The sequence below is a fragment of the Vulpes vulpes genome, chromosome 6 (assembly GCF_048418805.1).
Source record: "Vulpes vulpes isolate BD-2025 chromosome 6, VulVul3, whole genome shotgun sequence".
NCBI lineage: Eukaryota > Metazoa > Chordata > Mammalia > Carnivora > Canidae > Vulpes > Vulpes vulpes.
Genome location: NC_132785.1, coordinates 125,687,410 through 125,703,556, shown reverse-complemented (window position 1 = coordinate 125,703,556; position 16,147 = coordinate 125,687,410).

Genomic DNA, 16,147 nt, shown 5'->3' with positions numbered 1-16,147 from the left:
TACCACAGGCCAAGCAGGTGTTCGGTGCTTTATATGAGTCATTTTTACAACAGCACCAGCAGTGGGCTCACTGTTATTCCCATTCTGCAGACGGGAAGACTGAGGAGTGCAGGGGTTTTGCGCCTTACCCAAGGTCTCATGGCCAGTAAGACTGAAGGGGGATTTGAGACCAGGTGTCCCTGCTGGTGATACTGACACCCCCAACCACTTCCTGCCCTATGCAACTAACTGAACTCAGGCATGAAGGGGGGGAGGAATATGTTTTTGTCCCTGAGCCCTGACCTCTCCGGGTGGACGGGTCTCTATTCATCCTTGAAACACGGGGTTGGGGCAGAGCACAGGTGCACACCCAGGTCTCTCGAGACCCATTGCTGCCAACACTCATACTAAGCATCTATTAGCAGCCAGACCCCTTAGGTGGGCACCGTGGCAGTTGGCGGGTGGGGTTGGAAGTGCAACTCGGATCCCTGTCCTTAAATGTTTCCATTGAGCAAGATTTACTGATGGGCAAGATATTTGTTCAGTGTTTATTAAAAAACAAAACAAAACAAAAACCCTTATTGGGGCACCTGAGTAACTCAGTGGTTAAGCACGCGCCTTTGGCTCAGGTCATAATCCCGGGGTCCTGGGATGAGTCCCACATTGGGCTCCCTGCAGGGAGTCTGCTTCTCCCTCTGCCTGCGTCTCTGCCTCTATCTGTGTCTCTCATGAATAAATAAAATCTTTTTTTTTTTTAAAAGAAAACCTCTATTGTTCTTTATAACACTATTACTCCCAATAAAAGCCCAGAGATGGCTTTTATTTATGGCCATTTTATGGATGGGACAACTTAGGGCAGGGAGGGAAATCACTGAGCTGGATCCAAACCCAGCCCACTGCGTTTTCTGGATCCCAGGGACCAGCGCTATATATGCGGAGTTTGTGTTTTCTCCTCATTTTAATAGTGCATCACCTTCTGAGAGGCCTTGTTCGTGAATGTTGGCCAGCTGCCCGAGTGCTGTATGGGATTCGTTTAAACCCGGGCTCTGGCAAATTTGATTTTTACTGAAAATTACCCATTTTTTAACATTTAAAATGTTATCGAGCCATGTGGCCATTGCCGTCTTGGGCAGAAAACATCTTGGATGAATTTGCATTTTTAATTCTTGGCATTTTTATTTTGCTTCAGTTCCCAAAGAGAATTTTTTTTTTCCTTCTTTAAAAAAAAAAAAAAAAGAAATTAAAGAAAGAAGGCAGCCCGCAACAGGACCAGGGTGCCAAGAGAACATAATAATAGTAGTAATGTGTGTTCCCTCGCTGCTAATTGCACCAAATTTTACCATGTGCTCCAGAAGCAGAGCCTGCCTGCCACTCTCCAAACCCGATTGCTCCTGCAGCCACTTAGCAGTGGTGAGATAATCACTCCTTAATGGGCCGGCTCCTCCCGAGGGTGGCTGCCTGCCGTGAGGGCCCGGGCTTGCCTGGCAAGTGCTGGAGCAGCACCTCGGGACCTGCATTATTTAGCAGCATACCCTGCCTTCTCCTCGCCTTTCCTCATGTGGGGCTCCCACGCTGGCCCGGGGCTCTCGCAGGGCTGGAGGAGTTGTGCCAAAGTGTGTCAGAACTGGACAGAACTTCAGAGGCCGGGGGACCATGTAAAACTGAGGCTGAGTGTAGGGAGCGGAAGGAAGGGTCCTTTACTATTCAGGGAGGGGTTCTTGAGCACCTATCATGTGCGAAGTAGCAGAGGAGAAGGCGGACAGTGGGGTGAAGGATAGCCAGGTGCACAGAGTTCTTGGATGCACCGTGACAAGTGCCAGGAGAGGAGACATGCAGGGTTATGGAAGCTCAAAGGCAAGGCCCCGCCCTGGCACAGTACACTTTCCCAGTAAACCTCACACAACCCCAGAGACAGGTGTTTGATCTGCACGTTACAGATGAAGAAGGCCAGGCGTGGAGGTGGGTATTACACTCACTTTATAGATAAGAAGTGGATGTTTGGAGCGATGAGCGTCCTGCCCCCTGCAACCCCATCACTAGTACCACGGCCATGAACACAGCCAGGAGCCTGGCCTGCAAGGACTTGATGATCTGGTGAGGGGAACAGAGACAACAGTTCACAAGGAGGGGGACTTCAGATGGGATTAGCTCACAGAGGAAAATACAGCAGGACCACATGGGAGACAGTGACCCACCCAATGGGGGGTGGAAGCTGCTGGAAGGACCTAGAAGCCACTTCTGTGTGTCTTAGGGACAAAAGGGCCCCGGAGGACAGCCAAGGTGGATGTGGACTAAACCTGGCTCCCTCCTTGGGCTCCACCTTTCTCTAACTGTGTGGCCATGGGCGAGTTACTCAACCTCTCTGGGTTCTGGTTTCCAAGTCCGCCTGACGGAGTGGTGAGAGTACCTAGCCCTTGAGACTGTTGTACAGACTAAAGGAATTATTTGGACACATAAAATATATCAACATGCACACATACCACCCTTGGCCGATGGCCTGACGGAAACGAAGCCCTCGGCGTGGGCCTGTGGGATCATATTTTTACCTCTCCCAGAGCCAGAGTACAAATCCCACACCCCGTCAAATCCTTCTCTCCCTCCAGCGACTCTGACTTGTGGGGCCATTCAGCCTGCTTTGCGAAGTGAGGAAGCCACATTTGAATTTGTTGAAAAAACAAAAAACAAAAAACAACAAAAGCCCCAAACCAAACAAACACTGCGCGACACGGGACGCTGTTTCCTTCAGCCGGCGTCTTCCACAATATGGTGCGGTGGGCCGGGAAAGCTTGGCCACAGATGGCGTGCTTGGTACCAGCCCTGTTTTCTAAATACCCGGTTCCTCAGTGTAAATGATAATGCTCAGACACATGGTGCCGCTTGGCTCCCGGGAGGCTCCAGCAACAACGCTTTTCTTGGCCTGCCGCCCCGGGTCCGGCTCTCTCCCTCCAGATGGCAGGCATCAGAATCCTTCAAGACATGGGATGTGGATGCTGACACTCAGGTTGGAGACAGGGTGGTCCCTTGGACCCTCGTGGGGCCGCCGGCTTACAACTTGAGCTCCCACCGGTGGCCTTGGGGCACCACACGGGAGATGGGGTGCTGGCAGGAGCTCCTGTGCGGTAACCTCGAAAAGACATCATTGTGGGGCTGGCCCTTGAACCCAGCTCTTCCACAGCTGCATCCTTGAAGTGTTTCTCTCTTCCAGGAAAAGTGTGGCTTCTTGGGGGGGTGTCCATGGAGCACCACTCTCAAACAAGGGGAGAGTGGGGGAAGGGGCAGAGGTGTTCATCTCCCATGCAAAGGAAGAAGCCACCACTTTAGCACCTTCAGGCTTGTAGGCAGCCCAGCAGAGGAACAAGGTGAGCTCGGCATCCCTACAGTCTTGACTTTGAACTTTGCCTTCACTCTATACCGGTGACTTCACATTGCTGAAGCTCTCCAAAGCCCACTTTCTTTATCTTTATTCTTACAAAATGAAATCAGGTACCAAGAGCATGGACGGCTTAGGGGAGCAGGCAAGAAGGGGACGCAGGGTCTGCAGGGAACTTAAACACATAGAACCAACTCAAACTCAGTTGGCTTTTTTGTTATTACTATGCACCGACAATTCCAAGCAATGTCAGTGAGAGAATACTCTTCCCCGAAATGTCCTGTTGTGGGTTTAAGTTTTTAAACAGTTGCTGCATTTAATGGTGAGTCTATCTCTTTCAGTTTCAAATTCACATATTTTTCTTAGGTATCCTTCAATATCTATTGTATCCTGTAAGGAAGTTATGCAGTCAGCCCCTAACTTGGGATGAGTGGACTCAGCTACATGCAGTCATTCGGACAGTGAGTTCCCAACAGCATGGAAACATTTGAACTCACTTTGGGTGCCCCATGGTACTCTATATTCTAGTGTTTAAACAGTAGATTTAACTATAACAACAACATCATAGTGATCAGGAAAACAGAGAAACAGAGCTTGGGAAGTACTTGCCCAAGGGTAGCACTTGGCACTTGGCTGTTGCTTAATAAATCTGAGTTACCCTTCATCTGGAAACATGTACCCTTCAGCTGTAAAAATGGACACAGTAACATCATATAAGATTTTTGGTTCAAATCCCAGTTTTCCTATCTCTTGGCACATCCCGTAACTCTATGAGGTCTAGTTTCCTTTTCTAAAAAAATAAGATCCTCCTATCTGCTTCAGTGGTGTGCAATGAGCTCTCTTCCACAAAGTACCTGGCTGGGGCTATGGCTTTCCTCCAGTTGAGGTCCACTCCAATCCCACCCAGCCTGTGACCCTGGGCTCCACTCCCCATTACTAGTCTTTATCCTTTTGTAGTCTCTACCTAATCTTGGTTCCCTAAAATTGGCTTTTCTGGGGGACATTGAGTTTGACTCCCTGTAGTAGTTTGGGGTTTTGATTATAAGAAATAGAAACATATTTGGATAATCTAAGCAAACTTGGTGAAAGGATATGATGTGAAAGATGTGTATTGGGGGTGAAAGATGTGTATTTGGAGGAACTTTTGAAATGGAAAAGAAGCTGTGAGACCAGAAAGGGAAGGGATAGAAACCAAGAACACTCATGGAGACAAGGGGCAGGAAGCATGAAGTCCAGATATAGTCTCATGACTGGAGCAGCCTGGCCAGGAAGCCACCACCACTTTTTTTTTTTTCTGCCATAGCAGCAAGAAACTAACCCTCTCCCCTTCTCTCTTCACATCTCTCTGATGTGATGATTCAAAGTTCAAATCCTGGAAGGCAGGCCCTGATTGGCTGACCTTTTGTCCACTCTCTCATTTCCTAGGGGCAGGGAGAGTCAGAATCTGGTCCTTTAGGCTTCTGGGAGGCTTGTTCTGGAATTTCTATCAGAGCTAATTTCCTCCAAAAATCTGAGGAAATCTGCTCTCAGGGAGGGGGACTGGATATGGGGCAACTGAGTATATTTAGAATCCACAGCACTCACCATTGGCTGTTATTTTCACTTCCTTGGTAGAGGTCCTAGCCAGGTCCCCACTTGGTTCACCCAAGAGATGTTCTCATAATACCTGATGGATTTAAAAACTTGACTTCTGGACTTAGGTCTGAGATGAATAATGTTCTGTCTGAATAATTGGACAGACTGGCATTTTGTTGCCTCTGGCAAGGGATGGAGGAGAAGAAAGAAAACCTGTATTTAATATGCTCCTAGTACATGCAAGGGATTGTACTGTACACTTCACATCCATCCATCTGTTAAAATTATAGCTAAAGTCCTTGGACGTATATGCCATTATTCCTATTTTACAGATGAAAAACTGAGGTTCAGGGTGCTCAAATGGAATTACTCATTGTTTCATTTAGAGTTCTTGGGTGAGCCACCAGAAATTTACCAGAGTTGAATTAAGCCAAAGGCTTGATTGTAAGAGGATGGAGTAGGGGCTGATGCAGTTGAAGCAAATGATACAGATTTGGAGAAGACAGGAATCAGGAATTCCCTGGAGATACTGTAGCAGAAACCAATGGTTTGGTTTGGAACTAATTAGTTCCAATGGTTTGGAACTAATTTCCCCAAACCTATGTCATTGTGGTGAAGATTTAAATTTTTGGGAGGGAGAGTCTAATTGGTTTAGGTTGGGTGACTTTCCTGGGTGTACAACCTGGGCAGTCTCATATAGCCCTGCCCGTAGAAGAGCTCTACAGTTGGTCCAATGCTCTGCAGCTGCCATATTGAAATTCTTCAGATTTTTTTTAACAAGATGCCTCACAAATTATGTAGCCAGTTCTGCATTAGTTAGGTAAATACAACACTCTTTGATTGACAGTCCTATCAAGATTGCATATGATAGTGATTAGGTAATTTTCTAAAGCATTATTGGAAGAATGTCATATGAAGGGGGGATAAATGCCAGGCAGGCAGGTGTGCAGGCAAAAACAATAGATGTTCACTACTGTCTGTACCTTGTCAGCCCAAAATCTCCACATACACTTTTCCCCTCAAGTACAATTTTACCTTGTATCATTTCCACCCAAAGTTCAGTAACTGGAAGCACTCAAAAGACTTTGACTTAACCACAAAGGAGGCTGGAAAATAAAATTCTCAGGATTCAGAAATGAGATAGCCAATCACTGCCATGGCCTATTTACCGATAATCATAAACTACCCGAAATTATGTACTAGGTATTTTATATTATATATTTTAGAATGAACGTCAATGGATGAGAAAGGAATGCATTATACAATGAAAAATATGGAAGAGATAGCAGGTGTGAAAGAAATAGAAATTATGAGAGACATGGAGAGACATGGAATAGAGAATGAGAAGCTTCAACACAAATCTAATCTAATTGGATGCAAATTATTGAAACAAAATATGAAAGAATTTAAGGGTCATAGAAGATAGAAAGTGAAGCTCCAACATATGTCAAGAGGGAGAGACTGGAGTAAAGGACAGCAAGGTGGTATTTAAAACAATAACTGCTGAAAAATTTTTGCCAAGTACAGGAAGACCCATTAAGCTCCACATGTAGACACTTTATAGTGAAACTGCAGAATATCAAGAAGAGAGAAAATCCTAAGGGCCACCAGGGAATAAAACATAGATCACCTTCAACAGAAGAACAATCAGATTGTTATCCAAATTCTCATGAGCAGTATCATATGCCAGAAAGAAATGGAATATCTTTGAAGTTGAGAGATAATAATTATGACCCTATAATTCTATACCAACCCAAACTATAATTTAAGAGCAAGGATGACAAAGATATTTTTAGAAAAATCAGGACATAGAATAGAAATGAATAATGTGGATGCTCTCTAACATAATTATTAAATAAATTACTTAAACAGGAAAAAATATTCCATAAGGAAGGAGTGAGATGCAAGATAAACAATACTAAAATTTAATGGTAAACACTAGAATGATAGAGTGCATGACTTTTGAGCCGGTAGTAGAAAATAAAAGTAATATAGAAAACTTAATCCATCAAAAGAAATGAAAGGAGAAAAAAAAAGGCAAAAAGGAAGCAGGAAGGTAGAAATAAGTCCACATCCATTACTAACCACAATAAATGTACATAGGTTAAACTCACAATTATAAGATAGAGACTTCAGGTTGGATTAAAAATATACAAGTAAGGGGATCCTTAGGTGGCTCAGTGGTTTAGCTCCCTGCGTGGAGCCTGCTTCTCCCTCTGCCTGTGTCTCTGCCTCTGTCTCTCTCTCTTTGTGTCCCTCATGAATGAATAAATAAGATCTTTTTAAAAATATACAATTATATGCTTATTACAATAGACATATTTAAAGAATCCAGATGCTTGAAAATTAAGAGGTATAGAGAAGATATACTGGGCATTTACTGACCAAAAGGAAGGTAGTATAGTGTTCTTATTAACAGACAAAATAGAATTCAGTATGAGTAGCATTAGAAATATTATTTAAATTAGAGGGTTCTTTCTTTCTTTCTTTCTTTCTTTCTTTCTTTCTTTCTTTCTTTCTTCTTTCTTTCTTTCTTTTTTTTAAAAAGATTTTATTTATTTATTCATGAGAGACACAGAGAGAGAGGCAGAGACACAGGCAGAGGGAGAAGCAGGCTCCATGCAGGGAGCCTGACGCGGGACTCGATTCTGGGTCTCCAGGATCATGACTGGGGCTGAAGGCAGCGCTACCGCTGAGCCACCTGGGCTGCCCTAGAGGGTTATTTCATATTGATAAAAGAACAACCCACCAAGATGACACAACAATCATTAATTTGTATGTGCCTAACTATATAGTCTCAAAATACCAAGAATAACAACTGTCAAAACAGGAGAGAGTAATTGATAAGATTTTTGATAATGATAAAAGGTTTAATCATCTCCCAGAAATGGATTGATCAGATGAACAAGCAATAAGTACAGATATGTGAAGATAATCTTGATCTGGATCAAAATATATAAACTTGCTCTTCAGAGAACATACATTGTTTTCAAGCACACATTGAATTTTTATCAGAAAATGATAATATTTTAGACCATTAAGGAAGTCACAACACATTGCAAATAATAGCCATTATTCAAGCCATATCCTCTGAGCAAAATGAGATAAAATTAATTATCAGCAATAAAAATAAAATTATTTCCCACACATTTGGAAACGGTGAGTAAAAAAAATTCAAACATCTAAAGACTCCGTGAGGAGTCAAAGAGAAAAATCATAAGGGAAATGATAAAATATGTAGACGTGAATTATAATGAAATCACTATATACAAAAACCTAGAAGATGCAGATAAAGTCATATTTAGAGGAAAACTAATAGTCTGTAATTTATTACAAAACAAAAGAGTCCAAAAACACATGAGTGTTCAGGTCAAAAAACTACAAAAATAATACCACCTCCAGTAGTCTCCTGTAAAAAAGACCAGATATAGAAATAGTCAATACAGTTGGATTCATCATTTGATTAAGCTTAAATCCACTGGTGCTCTCCAAATTAATCAGTTTTGCACTGATTGAAACAGTAGAATTGGGTGTGATAAGGATTATCATATCGGTGTCTGCCAAATATTTAATGACTGAAATTCTCCAAGGGATAAGGTATTTATTTTTATCTTTTTATTTTGAGATAATTTCTAACTTACAGAAAAGTTGCAACATAGAACAAAGAGCCACTTGAGAATAGGTTGCTGATGTTATGTTGCATTGCTGTAGAATATTTCAGGGCATAAAGAAAAAAGGATATGATTGTACATAACCACAATACAACTATCAGAATCAGAAAATTATTACTGTTATGTCACTACTATCAATTCATAGACCCCATTCGGTTTTGTTAATGTCCCATATGCCAAAAGGATAACTGGATCATGTCTTGTCTTTAGTTGTCATGTCTCTGTAATGTCCTTAGGGTAGGGCTACTTCCTCAGTGTTTCCTTGACTTTTATGACTTTGACATTTTAGAAGATTATAATTCCATTATTTTGTAAAATGCCTACTAATTTGCTTCTATCTGATGTTTCCTGATGATTAGGTTCAGGGTATGCATCTTTGTCAGGAATGTCACAGAAGCGATGGCTCTCTTCCTCTGGTTTCATACTGCATTAGTTTGCGTAGGCTGTCATAACAAGATACCACAGAATGAGTGGCTTAAATAAGGGATATTTATATTTCACAGTTTTGGAGTCTGGAAGTGCAAGATCAGGGCTCTGGATAGTTTGGTTTCTGGTGAGAGGTCTCTTCCTGACTTGCAGATGATTGCCTCTTCACTGTGTCTTCACATGGTGGAGATTGAGAGAGAGAGAGAGAGCGAGCTCTGGTGTCCCTTCCTTTTCTTATAAGGACACAAACTCTATCAGATTAGGACTTCACCCATGACCTCATTTAACTTTTATCCCTTTATTATAAGCACTATCTCCAAATACAATCACATTGGGGGTTAGGCTTTAACATATGGTTTTGGGGGTGAGGGGGACACAATCCATTATATGTAGATTCAACATTTGTTCCCTAGTTGAAGTAATTTTACTTGACTTCCTTCCTAAATTCTCTGTACTCAGCATCCATAACACGTATCAAATGGTATTTGCCCCATTACTAGTTTTATATCATTGGTGATATCTGTCAATTTCTCCACTATAAAGTTCCTCTTCTTCTTTTGTAATTAATAAGTATTTTGGGGGGAAGGATTTGGAAACTATGTAAATGTCCCACTCTTCATCAAATATTTATTATATGTTTTATTTTTTTTTTTTTTTTTAATTTTTTATTTATTTATGATAGTCACAGAGAGAGAGAGAGAGGCAGAAACACAGGCGGAGGGAGAAGCAGGCTCCATGCACCGGGAGCCTGATGTGGGATTCGATCCCGGGTCTCCAGGATCGCGCCCTGGGCCAAAGGCAGGCGCCAAACCGCTGCGCCACCCAGGGATCCCTATTATATGTTTTATTATCTACTGATATTTCTTGGCTGAATTAATTATTACTGTGATGGCTGCCAAATAGTGATTTTCTAATTCTATCATTCCTTGTACATTTATTAGTTGGCATGCCACTTTAAGAAAAAGCTTTCTTTTTTTTTTTTCACTTATTTTTTTATTTACAGCAGAATAAACTCATGGATTCTATTTTATTCAGTGGATATAATCTATTAGCATCATTATTTTATTGGTTCTCAAAGTTCTCTTATTTGGTCTTTCCACAAAGTAATAAATGGTACTGGACTTGTTCTTTCACCATAAACAACTATAACACTAGAAAAAGCATATAGAACAACAGTTGCAGATATTTGACAACAGGCAGACCTGGATTGTGATCATTGGAAGAAATGAGGCAAACAATACGAACCCCATAATAACCTTAGTTTTCATCCTGGAAGAATTTTATGACCCTGATGCAGGAGAGGGAAACTCAAGCCGAGCACAGCAGATTTGGTGAGGTAAAGCAACAAAAGTCAGTTTATGAAGGACTGAGATGGTTAGAATTGGGGGAGCAGAATACAAGAGAAAAGGATACTCAGAGAATGATCTCCAGAAATCTTCAGGAGTTTCATAAGTCTTTGATTGAATGCTGATCCACATATACACGGTGAGATGCTGTGAGGCTGGGCAGCGAAAACCATGGGAGAAAAAACAACTACTGTGGAGTGCTAAGCCAAAAAAACTACCAGAACACACACAGAACTGTGAGTCATTCAATTTATAATCAACCAGAATGGAGGGACTTTATCCAATACTGGAGGAATTAACTAGGCATTCCAGAAAGGTCATGCCTTAAGAATAGGGCTACATGAGCCATAGCATTAAATCAACTCTAGACTAATTCTAACAAGTTTTTCTAACAAGTTTCTAGAGGGTAATGCTCATTTGAAAGTGAATTATCTGCCTGCCAGAACAGAATTCAACACTGTTTGATGAAAGAAAACAAAATCCACCCTCTCTACAATGTAACAGTCACAATGTTCAGCATCTAGTTTAAAATTATTAGTCAGGTGAAAAAACAGGAAAAATGTGGCCCATAACACAGAGAAAGAAAATTAATAGGGCCAGACTAAAAATTATGTAGATAATGGAATTATGAGGCAAGGACTATATAGCTTTTACAAATATGCTCAAGAATTTAAAGGAAACATCAACATAATGAGAAGAGAAATAGAAACTATAAAAAAGAAGCAAATAGATCTTTTAGACCTCAAAAGTACAATCTACACATTAAAAATCATATTAGGGATCCCTGAGTGGCGCAGCAGTTTGGCACCTGCCTTTGGCCCAGGGCGCGATCTTGGAGACCCGGGATCGAATCCCACATCAGGCTCCCGGTGCATGGAGCCTGCTTCTCCCTCCGCCTGTGTCTCTGCCTCTCTCTCTCTCTCTCTGTGACTATCATAAATAAATAAAAATTTAAAAAAAATTTAAAAAAAATAATAATAAAAATAAATAAATAAAAATCATATTAAAAGTATATTAGAAACTTCAGGAGAGAAGATTGAAGATACAATCATATGAAGAATCCAAAAAGAATAACAAAAATTAAAAGACTAGAAAAAAATGAACAGTGTCAGTGACCCATGATACAATAGTACACATCCTAATACCTGTATAATTGTAGTCTCAGAAAGAGAAAAGAGAGACAATGAGACCAAAAAAATATTTGTGGAAATAAGAATCAAAATTTCCCCAAATTTGGTGAAAAATATGAATCCACATATCAATAATTTCAATGATTACCAAGTAAGGTAAATAAATAAATAAATACATCAAGTCACATTATAATCAAATTTCTCAAAACCAGTGACAACGATAAAAATCCTAAAAGCCTCCAGAGATAAAAGATGTATTACACACAGCCAACAGAGTTAAAAAATGGCCTCTAGCTTCTTTCAGGAATGGTATAATCTAGGTGATACAATAATGATCTTTATTTTATTTTTTTAAAGTAGGCTCCATGCCAAGTATGGGGCTTGAACTCACAACTGAGATCAAGAGTCACATGCTCTACTGACTCAGCCAGCCAGGTGCCCCTATATTGACATCTTAAAGTGTTAAAAGAAAAATCCCCAAACCCTGGCCACCTAGAATTTTATATCCAGCAAAAACATCCTTCAAAAGTGAAGGTGAAGTAAGGATATTTTTAAATAGACAAGAGCTGAGATATATATATATATATTGTCATCAGGAGACCTGTAGTAACTATAATAAATATTACATCAAAATTTTCAGGTTGAAGGAAAATGATTCTACATGGAAGCACAAATCTACAGAAAAGAATGAAGAGTGTCAGAACTGTCAAATATGTGAATGTATATTTATTTGTTCTCATTTACATTTTTAAGAAAAGGTGATTGTTTAATGATTTATTTATTTATTTGAGAGAGAGAAAGAGAGAGACAGAAGAGAAGGGAGAGAATCTCAAGCAGATTCCCTGCTGAGCATGGAGGCCGATGAAGGGCTTAATCTCATGACCCTTGAGATCATTACCTGAGCCAAAACTGAGTAGGTCACTTAACCGAATAGATCACCCAGGTGCCCCTAAAAGATTTTACTTAAACAATAAAAATAACAATATGCTGTGAGACTTGTATATAGAAGTGAAATGTGTGGCAACAATAGCAAGAGAGCTGGAGGAGCTATATTAATATCAGACAAACTAGATGTCAAGAAAAGATATATTACCAAAGATAAGGAGGGATATTTGTAAATTATAAATGGCCAATTTATCAAGAAGCTATAACAGTTTTAAGTGTGTATGTGCACCTAATAATAGAACTTCCAAGTATATAAAGGAAAAATGCAGAGAATCAAAATGAGAAATAGACACATCTTTAAATTTAGTTGAAGATTTTCAACACTCTTCTCTCTCAGTAATTGATAGAATGAAAAATAAATCAGTAAGAAGAAAAAAACCTTGAACAACTCCATCAACCTACTTGACCTAATTGACACTTATAGACTATTCTACACAACTGGAGAAAAGAAAATACATTCTTTTTAAGTGGATCGTTCATCATGATGGCCCATATGCTGGGCTGTAAAAGAAGTCTGAATAAGGTCTAAAAAGATTGCAATCAACAGAGTATATTCTCTGACCACAATGACACTAAATGAGAACACAATTATAAAAATAAATCTGGAAAATCTCCAAATATTTGGAAATTAAACAACACACTTTTAAATAACACATAGGTCAAAAAAGAATCATAAAAGAAATTAGATAATATTTTGTATGGAAAGAAAATGAAAACAAACATTAAAATTTGTGATGTTCATGTTTTTTTAGATGAAAATGTTTATCTTTTGGGGCACTTGGGTGGCTCAGTTGGTTAAGCATCTGCCTTCAGCTCAGGTCATGATCTTAGGGTTCTGGGATTGAGTTCTCTGTCGGGTTCCCTGCTCGGGAGAGAGTCTACTATTCCCTCTCCCTCTGCCTACTCCCCCTGCTCATGCTCTGTCTCTCTCAAACAAATAAAATCTTTTAAAAAAAGGAAAATGTTTATCTTTTCTTTTCTTTCTTTCTTTCTTTTTTTTTTTGAGAGGGAGGGTGGGAGGCACAGAGGGAGAAGGAGAGAATCTTAAGCAGGCTCCATGCCCAGCACAGAACCTGACACAGGGCTTGATCTCACAACCATGAGATCATAGCCTGAGCTGAAATCAAGAGTTGGATGCTTAACTGACTGAGCCATCCAGGTGTCCTGAAAATCTTTATCTTAAAACAGGAAAGTTTTAAAATAGATGATCTATTTTAAATAGATGAGTTCCATCTCAAAAAATTAGGACAAAAAGGGCAATTAAAATGAAAAATAAGTAGAAAGAGGGAAATAAAAGATAAAAGCAACAATCAATGACATGGCAAATGGAAAAACAATGAAGAAATTGATGAAACCCAAAGTTTATTCTTCACAAAATTCAATAGTTTGATAAATATCTGGATTGATTACATAAGGGTGTCTTTGAAAGCTTACTAATATCAGGAATAAAATGGGGTAGCATTACAGATTCTGCAGACATATTAAAAGTATGATAAAGAACTATCATAAAAATTGTTATGCCAATAATTTCAATAACTTAGACCAAGCAGACAAATTCTTTGAAAGACACAACTTATAAAAATAGACGCAAGAGAAAGTAGAAAATATTAATAACCCTATATTTATTAAAATTGAATTAGTAGTTAAGACCTCCCTACAGTGGAACTTCATGTCCAGATGGTTTGGTAAATTCTATCAAACATCTGATGAAGAAATAATAATACCAATATTATGTTAATTTTTTCAAAAAAATGGAGGAAAAGCTAGCATTCCTTAACTGATGTTGTGATGCCATGATACAAAGATAGTATGAGGAAAGTACAGACTAGTTTACCTCACAAATATTGAGGGGGAAAATCCTTAACAATATACTATCAAATCAAATCTAGAAATATTCACTGTATACTGTTAACATGGAAGTTTGGTTTGGCGTTGAAAAAAATAATCAGTGTAAATCACAATCTTACAGTAAAAAGGAGGAAAATCATATGATTATCTCAATAGATACGTAAAAATGATCTGACAATATTTGCCAAGCATAGATTATAAAACTATCAGAAAGAACAGAAACAAGTTTTCTCAACATGATAAAAAGCATTTTTGAAAAACATTCAGCTGACACCATATTTAACATAAAAGACTAAATGCTTTTCCTGTAAGGTCAGGAAAAAGCAAAAAATACCCATCCTCATCATTTCTTTTCACTAGCTAGAGTTCCTAGCCAATGCAATAAAGTAAGAAAAATAAATAAAAGGCATAAAGATGGGAGACAAAAAAATACAACCATCTTTATTTCCAGGTGATATAATTATGGGCTTAGGAAATCCTAAGGAATCTGCAAAAAATGCTACAAAGTAAATAATTTTGCAAGGTTGCTCGATACAAGGTCAATATGCAAAAGTCTACTGTTTTTCTTTCTTTTCTTTTTTTTTTTAAAGATTTTATTTATTCATGAGAGACAGAGAGAGAGAGAGAGAGAGAGAGGTAGAGACACAGGCAGAGGGAGAAGCAGGCTCCATGCTGGGAGCCTGATGTGGGACTCGATCCCGGGACTCCAGGATCACGCCCTGGGCCGAAGGCAGGCATTAAACCACTGAGCCACCCAGGGATCCCCTGTTTTTCTGTATACTAGCAAGAATAATTGGCAACATGAAACAGGAATAATTTAACAAAAGTGATACTGACTGAAAAATGACAAAACACTTCTGAAGGAGACTTAAATATATGGAGAAATATACTAAATAATGGAGAGAACATTGGAAAACTAGGTGTTGTTAAAATACCTGAAAGGTTTTGTCTCAACACTTCTGTCACTAAAACGTGTGGTGGTTCCCCCCAGCAATTTTTCAATTCTCTGATAGCAGTTGGGTGTTCAACAACTCAATTCAGTTCTGAAACCCTGGCTTCTGGAGTTAATGCAGACCCTGTAAGTTAAAGGTGTAGTCCTGTGCTCCTACCTCAGATGCCAGCCACGATTGGGGTCCCCAGGCTACTCACATTTCTGCTTGACTGACTACAAATTTGGGAGTTCCCTTGACTTTTCCTCATATGTGATGATTTGCTAGAATGGCCCACAGAACTTAGGAGAACACTTTACTAAAGTTTACTGGTTTGTTATAATGGATACATACAGTTCAGAAACAGTTAAATGGAAAAGATGCATAGGGTGAGGTGTGGGGGAGGTATGCAGAGCTTCCATGCCCTCTCCAGGTGTACTACCTTCCTCACACATTAATGTTTTCATCAACCAGAAAGCTCTCCAAATCTCCTTGTTCAAGAGTTTTTATGGATCTCAATCTCCAGCCTCTCCTCATCCCCCGAGGTCAGTGGGTGGGGCTGGATGTTCCAGCCCTGTAATCACTTGGTCTTTTTGATAACCAGTTCCATCCTGAGGCTAGCTAGGGGGCCCCACCCTGAGTTACTTCATTAGAATAAATTCAGATGTGATCAAAAGGGATTTGTTATAAATACTAAAAGGCATTTCCATCACTCAGGAAATTCCAAGGGTTTAGAAGCTCTGTGCCAGAAATCAGGAATAGAGACCAAATATACTTCTTGTTATATCACAATATCATTTTCACCTAAGTGAACATATAGATTTAATGTAATTCTAGTTAATATATCATTAGGTTTTTGAAAGAAATTGACAAACCAATTATAAAATTTATATGGAAATAGGGGGATCCCCGAGTGGCTCAGAGGTTT